At 41.7% G+C, this 15,353-nt stretch overlaps 1 long non-coding RNA gene across 2 annotated transcripts; it reads right to left on the reverse strand.

The window, feature by feature from the left end:
* Positions 1-1,085: 1,085 nt before the first annotated feature.
* Positions 1,086-8,470, reverse strand: LOC138064396 (uncharacterized). 2 transcript variants are annotated; one of them, XR_011137635.1, is made up of 3 exons: positions 8,342-8,470; positions 3,303-3,944; positions 1,086-1,269 (listed from the first exon to the last, which is right to left on the reverse strand). It is a non-coding gene; the product is annotated as an uncharacterized lncRNA (long non-coding RNA). The 2 variants fall into 2 exon arrangements; XR_011137636.1 differs by lacking the exon at positions 1,086-1,269 and adding an exon at positions 1,957-2,934.
* Between the last annotated feature and the right edge of the window lie 6,883 nt (positions 8,471-15,353).

Genomic DNA, 15,353 nt, shown 5'->3' on the forward strand with positions numbered 1-15,353 from the left:
ATACTTTCAACTGCAAAAACTGGACACGTATTGGTTAGATGTACTTTTTAAAATTAAACAGCTCAAAAAGATCTCACAGTTTGATGGTTCTTCCACATCGGAACTGGTTTAAGAAAAAAAAAAAAAAGTAGGAGGAACAGCTTAACAGCATGGGATGAAACTAGCTATACAAGTGACCTGTACAGCAAACTTGTAGATAGCATATTATGTAAACAGGGTAACCTAGGTGTTTGGGGGTTGCTTTTATATTGTGCTGATTTTGTACTGGATAAATCAGTTTACTCATTATTAGTATTACTTCGTAACTTGTGGACTGTAAACATAGTATTTTTTTTCCCAAAGCAGAATATTATCACCATCAAGGCTGAAATCCCATAATTTGCATTCTGCGGAAATATTATATGATTCATGCAGTTACAGGAAGGGCATGAACGGTCACAGGCGATCATATATTGATAACATTTCTGCCTGTACCTGATGGTAGAGCAGGCCCTAGAATATCACAGGAGGACATGATATCAGATAAGTGACCAGGATCCTTCTTGCACTCAAAATGAAACTGGAAGGAGAATCATGTCCTTTTCTGCATCATTATCCTAAAATAAGCATTATTAAACACCACCCCTGAACCACGACACCTTTTATTGTGTCGGTCCCTCTCAAAAACAAGAAACCCGATCAACTGTCTACCACTTTCAAAAGACACAGGAATACGCTCAAGGTCAAATTCACCACAGGTCAACCAAGTTGTTTTTTCAAGTCAATAAATACATGGTTGTTTACTACAGTGGATATACTGGCTCCTATTTTGTGTGTGTTGGGCGGGGGGGGGTGGGGCTTTTGTTTTTAAGCTCACGATTTATGAAGAGCTCTATCAACAACAGCAACATATACTGGAATAAAAGAAGTAACAGTAGTGGAAACTCTAAGTCAATTTCTTCTTTTTTTGGGTGGAGCACTTTTGCCATATGTTTGCCTTTTGATGCTTTTTGGCAAAAATAGGAGAAAACGCCACAAGAGCAGAAGTGAATTGCATCACTGATTAAAGGTACTGGTTTAAACTGACAAAAATCAGACTCCAGGTTTACTTCTTTTAAGACAACAATCAATCAAAAGCTAACGTTTCCACAGGGTAACTGCACCTCTTCTTAGTTGACGGTTCTTCCTGAACGCTGCCCGTTCTGCACTCAGGAACTCCGTGGGTACTGCAGTAAAGCCTCGGGTATTGCATTTCCCACTCCACTAAGATCTGCAGAAGTGGAAACTGCTCTGTAGAAATAAACACAATAAGCAAATCTTATTTGAACAACCTACTAGACCTCTATTGAAAAGTCTTCCGCTATAGCTACATCAGACAAGACTGCGAAAGAAGTAGAATTTCTGACCAAAGGCGGCTGCTTTTGTAGAAACTTACTCCTCTATCCATGGATACAGGAGTAAGAACTAAACTGAGTTCACAGAAGGGCTGCGTAAATTACACTTGCAAAAGCACAGTCCTGTCAATACAAGTCAGATCTCCCTGCAAAGGAGGGTTTGCAAAGGTAATGCACAGTAGGGCTGTACCAACAATTTCTTCCAAACGTGGAATAACCCATTTTCAGCTACAAGTTTCGTGCAGGACAAGCACTGCCATTAATGCCATAATACAGATATGATCAGTAATACAAACTGGACATTTAGAGCTGTACAAGGTGTTACTTAGTACTTTTCCTATTTCTTTGAAAAATAACACATATTATATATATACATTTAACATAGCACCGATGTGAGTGAATGAAAAAGACAGTCACAAGCTATGAAAACATCCAGATTACAGTCGCTAGAGAAGCCAATCACTCTTCTGTTCATTAAAACGGTATGACATAGGATAGCCGTTGTTTAAGCTCCTATCGTTTGCATAACTCGCTGGCTAACGCTTTTCTGGAGAGAGGTGGAGGGGTACTTTGCTAGGTCTTCTGTGACTGTCCAGCTCTGGTTTGTCTTCCATGACTATGAGGAAGAACAGTAACACCCTTCTCACATGGCAGTGTGCTTACACTTCTTGTGATATGAACGTTATCCACTAAGGAATGAGAAGAGATCACTAAACGTCACTTTGGATGACAGTCATAGTAACAACTGCTGGAGCCCCTTATTGGGCTGGGCAAACGTAAGAGCACCAACTTCATGTTCTCGACATCCTTCTCCCTCTCCCTTCACTGATTTTTTTTTTCCTTCTTAGATAATTAGAAATTTTCTGTCAACGTTTTCCCCTTCAGAAAACATCAATTCATCTGTAGCATCTTGCTTTCCACGCACCTTCCACTGCAACGCAAGGAGGGCTCAGACTCTGCCTGGTTTCTTGCTGTAGAAGACCCATCCTATCAATCACCTTTCAATTGGTATGCAGCAGGAGGCAAAGGGTGCTCCAGACTCCCTACTCCAGCCAGCTGCGCATGGGCAGCCTGCTGACCCCCTGACACCAATCAGCAAGAAAAGAGCCCCAGGAGCCCTCAGACCTGCAGCTTCCCGGCAGGAAACCAGAGGTCCTGGGAAAGACCTCTGGCGGCTGCTGTTCTGGAACTGCCCTGTCACCCAGGGTCCACACAGCTTGGACACCGCTCCCATGGGCTGCTCCAGAGCCAGGGACTTCCACATATCTCTGCCTGCAATTGCAGAAGACGTAGGCAGATACAGTTTCCAAAACGACACCAAGCAAGATGAAGATTTAGTATCAACCAGCTTTCCCTTAAATACAAATACCATATGCAACTTCCTTCGAAAAGCAGAGTTTATAAGCATTTTGGACTTGTCACTGTGGGGGACTATTTAAGGCATATCATCCGGCTCCATGTCTCTATTCATCTTTTTCCACACAGCTCCAAAATTTCAAAGCCACTGGCACCGAGTCCATGACTCACTCTCAGGCCTGTTTCCCAGGGATTCTTGTCTCTGCTGAAGAAGGATGTAGAGGTTTATGTACTTGCGTACACCATGGATAGATTAAGTTTAGCAGTTACACGTGTTCATGCAAGTAAGGGAAAGTGCAGCACTTTGCATTACCGTTAACAAAGCTGAATTGAGTTTCATTCGTTTCTATTCAGTCACGTTACAAAAGTCAGATAAAGATCACAAAGGTGATGCAAGCAGGGAACCACTAGAGCTCTGTCAAGACTGAGCCTTTGAAGACCTTCCAAATCTCTAATTAGAAATTTATTGCCATCTTTATTGCCATCTTTGATGTTTTTCTAAGCATATCATATGTCATTTTATCTTCCAATATTGCTGTGCTTTAAAGAGTTAAAAAGATAGAGACAACTCACCTGGAGAAAGTCGTACAATATATGTAAGGAGCAAATAGCAGCTACGCAGGAAAACGCAATAACGTTGATCAAAACCTGCCAACACATGAAAAAAAAACTGAAGAAATCTTATAGTTCTTCCAAAATATGCAGCAGTGTTTTCTTGTAGTCCTCGTGATTCTCAAAGGCTTCACTAAACAGCACTATGTCAATGTCAGACCAGCTTGGGGCAACAGTTCCTTTTGTATATGAGCCTATATACGATATATGTCAGAAAAAGGATTAGCATTTGATGTTTCACTCCTGTAATGCCACACTTTTTCCAGTAATCGGTTAAGCAGTTTAAGTCTCTTCATTTCTTAAGCTCTCTTTCTTTACCAAGTTTCAGGAATAATTTGTGGGCCTTTTCAACAAGCTAAGCAACATGATTATAGTATTACTATTTCAGATACGGAGGTGGCTTAGCACCAAAAATCACACACGCAGCTCCTGCTTTCTTCCCTGGGTGCTGAAGACGGTTAGGTGCAGTATGTTGGTGATCAAACACAGCAGGCAGAAGGCCAGAGCAGGCAGAACCCGGACGGAACTGGGTGCCAAGCAATTAGTTTTCCAGTAGTACAAATAACGCAGACACTCTTCGATCCTGATAGGACTGTGTTCCACCTGTAACAAAGCTTCCGTAAGTTATGTGACTCCAGAACAGTGAACCTGTCCCAAGACATTCGATATCGACCGAAAGGATTCGGGTTAAAGTAATGGCCAGTCTGCAGTTAACCTGCCTCTGTCATCTAGCGCACTCAGTACAACTCAGAGCAATCTCCCCAGTTCACGGCAGACAGGCTTCACACAGAGTAAGCACGGGCAATAAATGAAACTCTTCCTACTAGAACTGATTCTTTCAGAATAAAATGCAGAGAATTCTCTTCTACTCTTACCCGCAGTGTGTCAGATTTGTTAGGCATACTATGTGATTCAACTTTAACTGGTATCAGCTCAATATTTCTATAGAAACTAAGTCAGTCACTGGTCTTACAAACAATGGGGCAAATGTGGACTTGCCCAATCAAAATGCTGTAAAAGATATGTTGCAGTTATTAGACATCTATGCCCCATCAGCTGAAAATTAAGAGACAAGAACCTCTTCAATTTGGCTCTAACACTAATCTTTTACAGTTACTAATACCTTAGTCCTTAATTTAAATACAAAGAAATTTCAATGTGTACTCTTACTCCTACTGTGCCCTGCAGCTGCTAGGTAACTTTATGAGGCATACAGGCTCCAGTCGCAACCCTCTTGATAAAACAGCACTGAGTGAAGAAAAGGAAGCTTTGCTGAGTGGAAGAAACAGAATTTACCGTAACAAGATGAGCTATGGGGAATGGTAAAAAAAAGCCTTATTTCAACTAGTAATTGCCACGATGTCCACAGCACAGGAAATGCTTTAAGGCTCTGGGGTAGGCCAAAGCTCTTCAGAAAAACTCTGCCCTTCTTCTGGTGTTTTAAACTCCAGTATATTCCCTGGTGAAGACCTAGTGGACTTCCGAGCTTGACTGACAGAAATTAGAAGCTCGAGCTTCATTTGCTTGAAAGTGGAGCAGTGAAGAGTCCCTCATTTCCTACTTATTCATATATTATTTCAAATGACATTATGCCACTGATAGCAACATGAAGATAACGATCCTGTACTGTCATTTTATCAAACGCAGTTCCTCACACTAAAGCTTCGTTACAGGCTTCTGCTACAATTTTCCTGCCTTTCTATCATACCTCTACTAAGCACTTAGTATCGCACTTTTGTGCTCTCCCAGCGTAACTACTGCAAACTTTCCTTTCACATTCATTGCTCTTCCATGTCCCAAAGAGTCACGTTTAAACGTTAATCAACTCCACTCGCCAAGTTGTGTTAGCTTGCGTATCTCTTGTCTAGCTTTCCAGTGCATTTGGGCGAGAAGCCCCTAGGTCCGCAATGCTGGCTGGCTGTCTTATTAGACACACTTGCCTGAAGCAAAAATGGGGAGGTTTTCTGCCCTGAGACAGCCAGCAACACGGAAGACGCTCTTACTGCAATAATGTGAAATGAAGAACAGGAAGCTTAGCCTGCCTTGCAGTGAACCAAAATGTGATTCTCCAAAAATAAGCAGAACCACACCTGTACTAATTTGCTTTATAAAGAGGTATCCGTACAGGTCAAAAAATGGGTAAAAAACTATGCTGAGGCAGTTCCCAAAAAGCTTTGGATTCCTTCATAACTGACAGTGAACTCCAGCAACTGAAGTCATCGTTTATCCTTCTAGAAACTGCTGGGGAAACGTACCGCAAAAACGAGAACCAACGCAACAACAGTTGCCTCGCGGAACCCAACTTTTAACAGTTTGCAAGATTCATCACTAGAAATAGAGCTCAGAACTTCCCCTGAACGTTCCTGGCTGACTGACCTATGGGGAGTTTGTAATACAAATAAAGAGAGGTTTAGTTTATGATATTCAAGGGTATGACCACCCTGGGCATTCTGACCTTGGCAGACCATTTGCAGCAGCCACTCTTTAGGTCAGAACAACATGAGTGGATCAAAGGGCCTTTACCACAGAGCCAACATATTTAGTTTGATTACTGTACAATTATTGTGTATTTACTACAGCTGAAGCCTTTATGCTGCCACAAACACTGGCAGGCTGTAGGCAAATTCTTCTCCTAGTGGTAACATGGTCAAGGCTTGTCTGTGTCAGCATTTTCTTAAAGGCCTTACATAAAACTTCCACACCTACAGTTTTCCAAATGCACACGGATGCGCTCTCTTGTGCGAGCGCCACACAAAGAATTATCAATACCTAAGCCAATTCTTAGCCATAGCTTGTCCTTACAATAGTAAGCAGAATGCTGTAGGAGGACTGGGCAAACATGAGAGTATCAGTGAACGTAAACTAAAGATGACGCAAGATTTCCACTGCTTTTTCCTCCGGCTTCTGATAGAGGACCATTTACTGACAGAACAGTAGGCCACGTCTGTCTGTTTATAGCAAAAACGTTAATACTCATCGCTACAGACATTCTAGAAACAAGCAGAGTTATATTTCATAACTGCAGCAAAACACCCACTTCATTACCACGAAGCTGAGACAGAAATATTGCAATCATAACCTCATGCTCTCTGTATGTACTTTAAGCCTCATCTGTTTCATGACAAAACGTAGACTGGGTTTTAAAATAGTTAGCACAGTGAGTGCTCCCCCTGACAAGGGACAGGGGCATTCAGGTTCATTAAGGTTTAGCTACATCAGCTCGATTCTGTTCTCAGTGCCAAGTGCTTTCTGCATTAAAGCTTTTGTTAAAAAACAGTAGCAGGAACAATGAGCAAGAAAAATGTGAGTATTTAGCCTTTCCTCCCCTACCACCCCCATGTGACTGAAAGTCCACAGCACAGTCATCTGCTTAGGCTGAACAGCTTTCCTACATCTCTGGATGGCTGCAAAGTGACAACCTTGTTTCTCACGGTGTTGCGCGCTATGGATAGCCTCGGGCACAAGTTATAGAAACTTCTATAGTCACAACGTGGTTTGTTCTGAAACACATCCAAGAAACACTCTTTTCTCTCTCTCGTCATCCTCTTACAGTTGACCTGTTGGGATAACGTATTCCACAGAAATAATTTAGAAGTTGACAAACATGCTGCATGGTGAACTAAGGACTCTCAGAAGCCGAGATTTCTGAGGTTTTACGTACTCTACAAAGGAGGAAAACTCCAAGCCACATCCATAAATCATGCATGGTAATAAAAAGTTCTGTGAGTGACTGAGCTTCAGGCATGGTTTTCTTGTGGGCTTCATTCCCAATGGCTTCTTTCATGTGGAGTAAGAGATATTTCACAGAAAATTTACTCAAAAAGTCCTCAGAAATAGTTACTTCAGATGGTTGGAGAAGTGATGTAGTATAACAACTGCAGAGACTTTTTCCATGAAGGGCACAGCACCTAGCTGGTTTCGTATAGCATGCCTTCTGTCAGCTTGATACAAAACTCATTTTCTGGACATCTCCTGCCGTATACATGGGAATAGTAGGATTGTGGAGAACGTACTCTCTTGCGTGAATACAGATTTGTTTTTCTTGAACCCTCCATTTAGACAGAACCAGTACCCTCACCTGAAAGGACTTCCAAGTACCTTGCAAATTATTTACATTAGGCAAATGTGTCGAATTGTTGTAGAGAAGCACTTGTGATTAGCCCATTTCTCTCTTCAACTGAGAACATGACAGTGGTTAACTCCGCCAGATTCGCAGCTGAATAGCGACTCTCATTAGAAACTGCCATTAATGCAGTGGAGGCCAGGAAAAGCCACTTTCAGGAAGGTATATCAGTGAGGCCATAGCATAGCACAATATTACGTTCCCTAAGTGGCCAACAAAAAGAAAGGCAAACAAACAAACAATCATTTGGCTTAAAAAATAGCCTCTCCTGCTGAAAAAGATGCTGATTGTTTTTTGCATTCTAAAGAACCCTGCCAATAAAATCTGCATCAGCATTACTCTCAGGAAAAAAACATCACAGGCCAGAGCAGAGGCATATTTACACCACGGCTGACCATGATAAGGCATTAGTATCTCTGATTATTTTCTGTTTTATTTATTTTTGTGTTGCGCACAAAGACAATCAGCCTTGCCCTAGATAGGAATGCTACAACTTAGGACCCAAATGGATACAAGCAAACATTATTACACTCGGATTTAAAGTGCTGTACTTGCGATACTTAGGGGGCCTGCACACACTAGGCTATGGTTGGTACACACTCAGAGAAATTACAGAGAGCAAAGAAGAAAATCTCTTCAATCATGCTGTTCTATCCACCTGTTAATGCATGACTATTCCACTAAAAATGCCGAAGATGAAGTATAAATATTATTTGTGTATGCATAAGCTATTTTTCAGTGGCAAGATATGCTTTTAGGTCCAAAGTAAATTTCTCTATTGAATTCAAAATAAATACAGGCTCAGTTTACATAAGAGAGAACAGACACCAAAAACCAGTGTGACCCGCACTGAGAGCAGAAAAGGCAACATTCTCACCTCTTCAGGGTCCCGAAGCATTTCTCTCAAAACCTCTATCTCGCAGCTCTCCTAGTGATGCAAGAAGTCCAATTCTCCAGAGCTGCACCGTTAACAAAATCTTTCCCACCTCAATTACAGATCCAGATTTGAGAGACCACATCCTTTAAAATAAGATAATTAAAACAAATAAACAAAACAAAAGCCCAGAAAACAGACCCGACTCCAGAGGACGTAGAACAATAGTGTAATTTTTGGTATAGATCGGTTTCAAGCATATTAATTCAACATATATTGCACAAATCCATGCCATACCTGGCAAAACTGTTTTAAAAGTTGCTCGGTCATGAAAACTCTAACCAGTGAGTATTAATTACTGACCTATTTATAAGAATATTCATTAGAAAAATATAAAGTGATATTATTTCCTTAGCTACCTTTTGTACTAAAATTATCTACTTCACGTGAACTGCACTGCACCACCAGTTGCTTTCCTACTTCTTTATGAGTACATCAAATAACCTTATTAGATTGAAAGGATTTTTGGGGGAGAGCCTTTTATAAAAGATTCTTTTTACCTTGGTCACAAAGAAAGCTCCAGTAGTCGCATCACAGCACGTTTCTTAGTTTCTTAATTCATTTAGGGAAACAAACTACTTCTGGCACACTGCCCCAGACAGAGAGAACTGTTGGACTTGCAGTTTCCAGGCTGGCAGAATGGGAGCAGACGATCACTGCACTGCGCTGGAGCTTCTCAAAAATCTGCAGAGAGGTGGCTAACAGACTATGAACCAGGATGACACGTTTGCCCCAGGCAGCTGGCCAAAATTTGGGATCTTGTAGGTTGTTCTCATCAGGAGGCGTAGTCTACAGTGGAGTCAGTGCTTCTTCAGTGCCATTTTGGCTCTTCACAATGAGCCTCCAAAGCCCTGGACACAGGCAGAATCCAACATACCAGGAGATATCGGGGATTTTTGCTTATAGCTCCTAAACCTTTTTCTACTGACGTTTTCATTCAAAATGTTCTCCTTCCCTAGCTCTTTCTAGAACGGGCCTATGAATGTACATCTCCGGATATTCTGAGAGTTCCCTTGCTGCCTTTTGTAACGTTCCTAATGCTTCTGTCCCTCTTTGAGGCCCCGAGGGACAGCAGCGGATGCAATCCCTCAATTCTATCTACAAAGCAACCAAGGGCTCTCTCCAGGGCTACGTACGACAGCGCAACAGCTCTGCAGTTGCGCTCACAGCTAATGCAGCGATTTTTAAAATGAAAGGTTTTCTTAAGAACATTTACAAACTCAGTCCATGAAGGAGCTGCCATCCTAAACAAGCAAGAAGAAACGTACCTGTCCGAAACAGGAGACGGAGGGGGAATAACAGTCACATAGTAATCCTTTTTATTCCTTTAATAAAGGGGTAAAAACGCACAGTAAAGCCCCAGAGTGGAGCCAAGAGAAGAGATGCAACACGTACAGCCCTTCTCTCAACTTACAGCGATAGCCTCTGTATTTTCAGCTGAGGAGAATTAGCCAGAGGAAAAAAACTGAAGGCAAAAAAAACCCCAAAAAACAAAAACAAAAGAACACCCAACACTGGAACTTCAGTTTTTGCTCCTCTGTTGCACCTTGCCATCACAGCACGGCTTTATAGGACAGCAGCATGTGGCGTTTAATTAACAAAAGCCTAACAACAAGTAGACAAAAATCTCTTTCTACAGCTCACTTCATCACTGACTACAGATAAACACATCTCATAAAAGGGTCAGATTAACAAAGGGGAGGGGAGAACAAAAAAAAAAAAAAAAAAAAACCAGAAATGAAACAGACTGCCTCCTTCCCAGAGATGTAAAATACAATGTAATCAGAAGCAGATGCTATTTGGCTGAGTGCAATGCTAGCACCAATGCAGTTTTCCCCTGGCATCACTGGGAGCTGGTTTGCCTGATGGGGATGCCTTCAAACAGCTCTGGAAGTCATCATCTTCGCTTCAGGAAAAAAAAAAAGGCCCAAAACTCAGGCAAGGGTTTCCTTACTGCTTCTGTGCTCTGTGCCAGACAATAAATCCAGCACAGCCTTGTCTGATGAGCACTTGCCAGCGCAAGACTGTGCACACGCTCTCTCTCCTTCTGTAACTTGCAACTCATTTTAAATATATTCTCTCATATGCTTGTGAGCTGCGACCATCACAGCAGATGGCCTCCGTGATTTGGCCTCCTTCAGCTGAAACACCCAGAGGCACCACGGTGCTCAATACACTTGCCTCCCCTCCTACCTTTCACGGGCTGCAGCACAGCAAGGACGCCACTCCATGCCCTCTCCCCTCCTGTCTGGGCTTGCTTACAGAGTCGACCTGTGAGAAAGGCCTCTCCTCAGTTGCTAGTCAGGGATACTGTAGGAACGGCCAGCTGTTTCCAGGTTATCTGCCATCCTCACTCATAAGGTTAGGAACTAAGAGACAGAAGAGTAGTATAGAATCTGTTGTTTCTTTTACACTGAGCCTTTGAGCACCATCGCAGTCCCTGCAACAAAAGCACTCTCTACTCAACATGGGCTTGCAAATATTTATCATGAGACACTACAGACAGATGGCATTTGCTTAGAGCAGCAGAACTATTACCAGCATTTGCTACTTGAATTTTTGACACAGACTTTACAAACGTTAGATAAACTTTCACTGATGAAAGAGCCATTTACTATCCACAATTTAACAAGGGGCCCCCTAAAAATAAAAGTTCTTCCACAGGAAGGTGGCACATCACAGTAAAAAAATCCTGTTCATCTGCCAACGCACACTCCACCATCCATTCAATCTTATATTCCTCTCCTCCATCTCTTCCTCCTGACTTTCTAAGCACTACGTAGGTGGTTCTCCTACTTAGCAGTTGATCTTAGACAGCAGACACAGGTAGGCTTGCTGCAGATTTTGGTGGTATCAGCAGACTGTTAGATGGATGAAAAGCGGGTTCCAATGCCAAGAGCTAAACACGGAGCGGTCCTGTGCAAAAGAATCCGTGGAAAAATAAGCAGCAAGAGGGTCCCTCTGCATTATGTGCTGCTTTACAGAAAAACATGTCTTTGTTCATTAGCGGTGGGTTTGCCTTAATGTGAACCAGGAATGAATTGTGCAACTTCTGAGAATTTTACAGATTTGATGTTTTTAACTGGGAGTTAGTTTTGATCTTCTCACTGGACTGTTTTCCTGCCCACGTTCAGCCTATGAACAAGCTGTTAACCTACTGCAAGATTTAATTACTTTTCCCTCTGGCAGGGCAATGTTTCAAGTCTGTATAGACCCTCCTCAGAAGCTGAATCTTGCATTTTGCATAAAACATATCATGAAAGTCAGACCTCACACAATCATGGAGATCGAATCAACGTATGCAACTTATTACCAGCTTCTGATGAAGACGAGACACGGAAATAATCACCCCCCCAAAAATCCTAACGGGCTTGGAGGAGCTGATCCCTAAGCTGCTTTGTAAAGGCTATTGCTCTGTACGTAGAGCTGTGGCAGCATTACAGGGCAGGCATTTCAACAGAGCAAACGGAGCTGCTGGTAGATGGTGCTATCACACAGGTGATACAAAACTGAGTAGCAGTGGACCCAATCTTCATCCCACGGGACCGAAGAGAGCCTGGTTCAGCATCTGCTCTTCCTTCAATTCCTTCCTATTCCTGCTCCCCTTGCATTAATTAACTGGGTAAAAAAATTAGTGTTATGCTGGTCCCGCACACCGGAATACACAGCAAATTTTAAAATGTGAGCACCCTGTAAAGATGAACGGGAGGTCTGTTGGGTAGCTAGAAGCTTAATATATTTCAACGGAATAATCTGGTTTAAAAGCAAGCACAAAGGTGACAAACCGGAATACCTCATGTACAACAGAGTTATTGTTTCAGGTCTTCTACGAATTGAGGAAGATAATGCTGTGTCACCTAAACTCTGGCTTATGTTTGTGCCAGAAGGAAAAAACAAAACCCCTCCAGCTTGTATTTTTAAAAGAAAGTTTAAATTCTAGATTACGGTTCAGCAACAGCTAGTACACAGCAAATTTTGCAGTTGTTTTAAAACTGGAGCAGTTTACGACTAGGTCGTGTTTCCCTGGCCCCGTGCCTTATTTGAAGAAGGGCATATCTATATCAAGGGAGGAACAGTAACTTATACCTTTCTTTTTCAGTAGGCCATTCTCTCTCTGCCTCCCTCACCGGTCAGATCTGAAAGATTAAGTCCATCTTAGACATAATTCACCTGTTTTAAAAGAAGAAACAGGGCTTTTGAGACATGCTGAACTGGATCCTACATTTACACATTTCGTACAGCCACACAGCCATGCTCACCTACCTCCCCAAATCTGCCAATACAGTTTGAACCCTGCAGATCAATCTGCAAGGACAGTTTTGGAGGGAACAGGGGAGTCCAGATTTCCTTGCTAGTCTCTGACGCTACAAACAACGGCATCAACTGTGGTGACAGCAGGGCAGTAAGCTGGAAGTAACTAGCAGAACAGGATGGAAAACAGTAGCTCGTTTTACACTGAGCCATGAGTCATAACTCAATCATAACCAATCTCATTTACAGCTTGGACGAATTTGACAACTCCCTTTGCACTGGAAGGCTTCTTTATCGCCTTTTGCGAAAGTGCTCGTTATTTATAACACTGCAACCTTCAAGAAAACACCTGTGGGTGGGAGAAGCTGTATGTATGCTAATAGTATCAGTAAAGCTCTCACAACACAGTGCAGGCAGATAATTGTTTCCAAGTTTTGTCTCAAAATGTGGTTCACCACCTCATGACATACGATAACCTTCACAGCATACTACAATTCTCTTATTTCCAAAGAACAGCCAGTGGAATTTAAACATGTTCTTAAGTGTGTAATAGCACAGTGACAGCACATGCATTTCATGAAAGTTAAATGTGTGCACGGTTACTTTGCTGAATTAGGCTTTATTATAGTTTGCTTAAAAAAAAAAAAAGCAGTTTTCCTCCTTTTTTTTAAATACAGAAAAGCATATGGATTGAAAGAAAGGAAGAAAGATGCAGTCTAAATTCAGCAACATTTAATCCAAATCCAGACTCCAATCCAAGGAGAGGAAACAACGCAACTAAGGTATTAAGGAAAAACTATTGTATGAATTCATTATTGTATAGCAATTTGACAAACACAACCACCATAAACTGAATTAACTACCACGTCGTTCTCACAGAACCGTGAGAACGTTGAGCTGACACCCAACTCCCTGGATTTGTACTGCAACAGCAGATTTAAGCAATACTGAAAAAGGAGACACTTAAATCCTTCCCACCGTTAACAGCCACTGTGACAGACAGACGGTCTAGAGCTCCCCAAGAGTACTCTGAATTGTCTCTTCCACTCTTTCCTTCTTTAAACTTCTGAGTGAGTAGCATCTCAATTTAAAAAAAAAAAAAACAGTAAGTACAAACAACAGTGTAATGTAACAGTAACTACAAACATACATGTTTTCCTATATACTATAGCCAGATGTGGAACAGTAACATTTACCATGTGGTGGAGCAAAGTAACTGTGTGAAACATGATACAGGAACTCTGAAAGCTAGCATACAAGTCCGGATGCATGAAATGCATACAAAAACGTATGGTTAATGAGACAGCATTGTTTTAAATTTCAGAGTGCAGTGAAAGATAACATCTTCCAGCGTTGGAAAAATCCAATCTGTCAGATGAAGGAATGTTCCATCTAATGGAGAACAGGTGAAAGATATGGAGTCATAAAGAACTCCTCACTTTCGGGTCAAACTTCCTGCAGCACATATGTGGTAAGTCAATATAATTAATGCCACCACGACATTTCACACAGCCTTACTTTCATAATGGATGTTCAATTTTATCGGCCTCAGACATTGCAAGATATTATAAGCTGCCAGAAATATCTGAAACCGCTATGACAAAAAAAGATCACCATTAGTTTCACACAAAGTTCTATAGACAAAGGCTCTAGGATGGGTATGAGATGCAGGTGTTTAGTGAAAGTAGGTCTTTGTTTTACATTAAATGTGTCAATACAATTCAGTAGCATGGTGATCACTTGTTAGGACAAACATCACTGCTTTATAGAAACATGTATCACTTTATTACGGCAGTTATTTAGTGTCTGTAGACAACAGATTGCATGGCAGTTCATATAAGGAACTTGGCTTTGCCTGTAGGGTACAAGTACCCACACACATTTTCCTGACCGTTTCCCAGAACAAACCTTTTCATACGTCTGATCAAAGTTATTTCCTTTATCCAGCACCTGTCCCCGCCTAATCCATTTGCTCCTAAACCTAGGGAATTTGCTCCTAAACCTAACACTACTACTCTGATGCAATACACCACCAGTTTCCATCTGCAGCAGGTTTATTTGTTTAAGAAGTAAATGATGTACATTTAAATTTGGCAACTGGGAACCTGCACAACCCATCCTAGACGGCAGAACGGGCTATGTCAAACATCATCGACATGAAACAAAAGAAAAGAAGTTAGAAATACAAGGTTGAAAGGCTAAGCCTCTGACATTTACGTCAGTTCAGTAGGCTCTGACATTCAGAGCAAACTCGAAGTTACTAAGGCAGTCGGGGAGACATCGCTAAAAGAACAGCCTTTGATATTCAGTGATTTCCTCATTTCCTCCTGTAATTTCATTACAGCCCAGACTGAAGAACCAGTAAATGATGTAGTAATATATCAGCTTGCCAAACTCACAGCTCAGGAGGGAATCCAAATTCAATTTTTCAACCTCTTTATGGAAACAAAAGACTTGCTATTCACTACACATTGACAGAACCCAAGCAGAAGGGTCTGCAGCACACCAAGGAAGTACTGATGATCCAGAGCTTCAGGTTTTCTACAAATCATCACACATAATTAGAAAGGATGAAGAAAGTACCTATTTAAAACAAACAAAAAAAACCCACAAAAACACCCCAAAAAAACACACCCCCCCCACACCACACACAACTGTCTGATGTGTGCAATAGAAATCTTTGGTCTTACTAACTCAGGAATGA

This window comes from Struthio camelus, chromosome Z, assembly GCF_040807025.1.
Source record: "Struthio camelus isolate bStrCam1 chromosome Z, bStrCam1.hap1, whole genome shotgun sequence".
NCBI lineage: Eukaryota > Metazoa > Chordata > Aves > Struthioniformes > Struthionidae > Struthio > Struthio camelus.